We start from the raw sequence: 5,274 nt of genomic DNA, 5'->3' as shown, positions 1-5,274 counted from the left end.
TTCGTCTTAAAGCAGCAACCAAATTATTTAACCTAAATAAGAAAAATTATTATATATTTTGAAGGAAATTTTTATTTCTTAATTGTTTCATTCATAAAAATTAGAAAACCTCCTGACCTTTCGTGTTCCCGCGCATTCTCTCCGATCTGGGCCTCCATTTTTTCAAGTTCCGTCTGCAGGTGACTTTTTTCCTCGCCTTTCCTCTGCTAGTTGTTCCGCCAGATGGCGCTTTTCCTTCTCTGTGTTGTTACTCATCGAGGACTTGAAGGGATGAAGTGAGTTGGTTTCAATCCCGTGGACCTGGGCTCCGAGGTGAGGGATTTGTGGAGGCTGAATTAAGAGTGTTCGATTGAATTACTTACTTTGTTTCTTTTACAAAGTATTGTCATTTGACAATTTATGGCCAATATTAAAAGCAATAAAGCAGAAGAAAGTAAACCTGTTTTAATATATATTTATAAGGAAAGAGATTTATTTTATGTTAATGATAAAAAAGAGTTAAGATCTTCCGTTGTACCTGTAGTAGATGCGTATCGTCTGAATTTCATCCGCGAGTTGTCGATTTTGCGCAAGTGCCAGATCGCGCTCTTGTTGGAGAATTGCCAGTTTTGCCTGAAATTCATAGAAAAAATACACATTAAAAAAAAACACTTTTTCCTTTTTTTGATAATTTTTTTTCAATAATAAATGAATTGATAAATAAAACTAAGCTTCTTCATTTTTACGAAACAATCATGCATGTAATGCCATGTACAATGAAAATCAGTTCAGCATGTGTTTTCCATCTATCCTTGAATTCTATTTTTTTCATCTATCCTTAAATTCTTCTCAATAAATTTAATTGCAAATTCGCTTGTCATTCGTTGAAAACGAAGCGCTTTGACAACATGGGTTATCAGGGTTGAAGACAAATGTACAATTTTCACCATGTGTAATGGCTCCCAATGAGTTTTTACCTTTTATCACATGGCACTGACAAAAATCAATCAATGTAATGCGTACTAGATCTGTCTATAACTTAGTCCAAATGAAAAACCCGAATTCTAAGGTTAACGCTATACTTCCTAGGAAAAAAGCAATGCACCCAAACGCAAAAAGGTGTGAATAAGAAAAGGGTCGAAACCCTCATTTTAAAACATCCTTAATCACCTGGAATAGACATACTCCGTGCTGCGAGCTGGTTTTTCGAATGAAGGATTATCAAAGATTTATGTATCAAAATGAAGAGTTATTGATCTGAGTAAATTAAGATGGAACATTTGGGAGATACAGTATGTTGGGGGTCCTAATTTTTCAGTAAGTCCCAATCTGGAAATGAAGTTCCTGTCCTCATCTCAGTATCGATACAGTGTAATAAATGGTTTGTTTACGGTTAGCCCGACACTTTACATTATCCCGAATTTCTTGATGTTCTTGTTGGCTTGGTCTGTTCTCAAACAACATCATATAAAGATTTTAGAATAAGTATTTCTTGTTGAACAACTTGTACACGTGTGGGAGTAAGCGGTGGGACTCACAGCTAGTACAAAGGAACCCTTGTCCTCCCTACAAACTATATAGACAGGAAACGATTTCCTTCTAACAATAAGTGTAACAGCAAAACTACATCTCAGTTATTTTTCATCTGTAATTGAAACAATTAGATTTTTTTCTTGTACAAAGTATTAAAAAATAATTAATTTTATTAATTTTCAACGGAAGATTCAATGGATCGTCTTTTGTTCATTCAATGGCCTTATTTCCTCCGTTTGGAGATATGAGAAAGAAAACACTTACAACATTTTCGGTTTGAATATTGTTCATATTTAGTTTCAAAACATTAATTATCTTAGAATACTTGTACATCAGAAATGTTGTCGTGGAATGTTGCTTTACTGGAGAAAGAAGACAGAAAACTAAAACTGTATTAGCTTCAACTGACAATTCAGACCCAAAATAATTAGAAGTTACGGAAAGCTATGGTATATTGAAAACTATTTGTAAAAGGTTTTTAGCCGATGATGTACAGACATGTACCCTTCTTTGGTTAAAGAGTTCCCATGTTTACGATGTACTCATCTATTTGTGTTTCTTTTGAAAATAAAAGCATGGATATTCAAAGTGAAGCCAAATGTACACTTGTATGAAAAAAAAATGGAGTAAGGAAATATCTAGAGCAGAGGGAATCACTTCTTTCCATGAAAACAGCAAACCTTATATTCTACAAGGCTTTACAATTTGCTTTGCTTGGTGTTAAAGTTCAAAGTCCCTTCCTTTTGGTTTCTCCCCTCCTTTCAGATACGCCTTATAAATATGTAACTTCTTTGATCACACTAATTAAATGAATTACGTGCTCCATTTGACAAATCATTTATTTCCATGATTTGATAATATGAACAATTCCAAAATAAAGAAGCAGTGATTCAACATCAATGAATGTCTACAATGTAGGTGACCGCTGTGTTGATTGACCCCATGCCTGGACTGGAGGAAAATGTCCACGATTATCAAGGAATCTATTAATCAGTCCAGATCTGCCGGCTCCTAGGACAAATCTCTTACCGTCTGCAGGTGTTTAGAAGTTGACTGCTTCACCAAGGAGACCATCAACAACCAGGGCTATGTTTCCCAATATCGCCGACATATTGAGCATTAGATAATATGCAATTAAGTTGGACGTTTCAGATGAATTTTCATTTTGCTGAATTTATGCAAGTGCGAAGCGTAATAAATTTGACTATAGCGGTGATTAGACCCGCGGAAAGCTCGCCTCCTCCGCGGAACTGAAGTTTTATTAGCCGAGATATTGGAAACGTTCAGCTGACTGTTCCTTTCATTCTAAATCCCCAGCTCTCACTTCCAGATAAGTTGAATAAAATACAACTAAAATGACCAGGTAATGATTTGGTAATTGTTGAGCTATATGTACGTTAATGCCTCTCGATTTATTTAACCCCAGCTGTCGCCATGTTTGTTAGTAATCTTTTTTGAAAGGCGAAAATAAAAATCCACGACGTAAGCAAAGACGTGTTCGGATGGGTATATCAGTTAAAATTGGAGATATCTTTCAAGGATACAATCGCAGGTTTATAACCTTTTATCCCCCACGGTTTATCAATTTTATTTCATTCTGTGTGATTGCTATCATACATGTCAATTTGAACCATATCTCTCTTTATTAAATACTATTTCATGGACTTTAAGAGGGAGGTAAATTTGATGGCTGACAGGTAATATATTTGGAAAATTCCCTACAATAAAGCTCTTGATCAATACAGTTCCCCATCCACTGGTCATTCTAAGATCATCTTTTTACACACACCTATGATATACATGTAATTACAATACATGTTTGTGTCTTCTGCTAGACCCGGACGTTCGGATTTGACTCTGTGGGTTATGTTCTGGTGGATTCCTTGTCAGCGAGGTTATTTCTGAGACCGGTGTGGTTCACAGAAATGAACAATATAATCTGAATAATTGACCAGCTCTCCTTCCGAGGCTCTGGAAGATTAGGAACAAGGGACCCCACCAATAGTGATTTCAACCTTTCGCACAAACAGGGTTTATCTCGAGGAAACTCAAGAATTTCCTGCAGTCTCTGATAATCCTAAATGGAGATTTCTGACCTTTTATTTTTCCCGCTGATAAATGTAAAACAAAACTAGGCCAAATATGTTTATAGCTAATCTAGCAGTAGTTGATTATGGGTGGCTAGCCTCGCTGGCTCCGCTTCCTTCAGCAGAACACGTTCTGAAAGTCTGCCTGAAAGGGATTTTAACTTCATTCTTTTGTTTTACGTGTTGCGATGTAAAATTTATTACAATCGCTGGGTTGTCTTGTCAGTGTCGAGTTTGAAGTACCACGGGGTCAGACCTTCGAGTTTTGGATAAACAAGTATACACACATTGGCACATGATATTGCATGATAAGAAGAAAAATACAAATTTACACAACGCCAAAAACACACAAACACGCGATTATTCGCCATTGATAATCTGAGACAACTTCAAATCTATTCACACAAATCAGAACATTAAGAAATGTTTGATTTGTCCTTAAAATGTCATCTTTACTTATCAACACGAGGTAGATTTTTTGTACTGGGCTGAAATCTGATACATGTGGAAGGGGACCACCGCCAAAGATCGAAGAGGACCTCCGAAAAGATCGAGGAGACGGCGTTCAATGTTCGGAGCCCTTATCAAGAGAGATTACCACTGTCATCAACTTTTGTTTACCAGAAGTATTTGCATTTATAATGTGTTCACAAGTTTAACACAAAACTTATTGACTCAGAGTATTGGTGGAAGCCAATGTAAGTCAACAACGCTTAGAGGGTTCCCGCCATCCTCCTGTAAATATTAGGATTCAACACTGGGCAAACAGAAACGGTGTTTGTCTCTATTTATAACAAGACACAGACTTTCTATTGAAACTGTCAGGTGCGATGAAGAGATGGTTTAAATATCTTGTCTCGATGATTTTTACACCAAGTTCATTACGAATTCAAACAAAGCAGGAAAACGAACGCGATTGGTGACCACCGTTATATGAGCACCCATCCTAATGTTCTTTTAGTCTGGGAGTCGTAAAGCTCTCGTGTAAATCCGTTTACAGACAAATTCATATTTCGTGGCAACAACCCACTCCAGTTAGATGGATTACACTCAGAAATACTATGACCGAAACAGTTGAACAACAAAATGTCATCCCCGGAAATCCATGATGAATTGCTATACATGTACCCCTGAACTTACTTAAAATCTCATTCGAACAGCGTACCTGTGCAAACAAATGCTCTGTGATATCTATAGTTAAAAAAATTGTAAATTTATTATCAATGCCCAATACAAAAATATCAAAACCAAGTTTCTATGAAATATTTGAAAATTACTATTCAATTAAGATGTTTAATCCTGTCCCTTGTTAGTGCTTTTAAAGTACACAACACGCAGCATAAAATTGGTCTAGTCCCGGCAAAATGTGCACCCAAGCCCGTCTCCACTCACATAGTACCTACCGTGGTGACTCAGGTGGTACAGGCATAAAATAGCCAGGGGAACTGGGCCTGGGCTGTTACAGAACAAAGAGAAAGGGATGAGGACTGATTATACAAAATCTTATAACAACTAAATCTTTGTTTAATGTTTAAGTATAATGCATGCAAAGCCAGAGTTTCGCTTTTCATCCACAGTTTTTTAATGTTCTACAAGGTTGACGACAAAAGGAGGACTCCTGAACAGCACAAAAGTCTACACTTTACTAATATATTTGCATCATTTAATTCTAAAA

General features: G+C 36.5%; 1 long non-coding RNA gene across 1 annotated transcript; it reads right to left on the bottom strand.

Annotated features, from left to right (window-relative positions):
* Positions 1-301: 301 nt before the first annotated feature.
* LOC134282291 (uncharacterized) lies at positions 302-5,057 on the bottom strand. The gene is made up of 3 exons (XR_009995261.1): positions 5,003-5,057; positions 518-612; positions 302-330 (listed from the first exon to the last, which is right to left on the bottom strand). It is a non-coding gene; the product is annotated as an uncharacterized LOC134282291 (long non-coding RNA).
* Positions 5,058-5,274: the final 217 nt, after the last annotated feature.

Source organism: Saccostrea cucullata, unplaced genomic scaffold (assembly GCF_032062105.1).
Source record: "Saccostrea cucullata isolate Sc308-1 unplaced genomic scaffold, CSIRO_AGI_Scuc_v1 ctg17542, whole genome shotgun sequence".
Classification (NCBI taxonomy): domain Eukaryota; kingdom Metazoa; phylum Mollusca; class Bivalvia; order Ostreida; family Ostreidae; genus Saccostrea; species Saccostrea cuccullata.
This window is presented reverse-complemented; position numbering and strand designations above follow the sequence as displayed.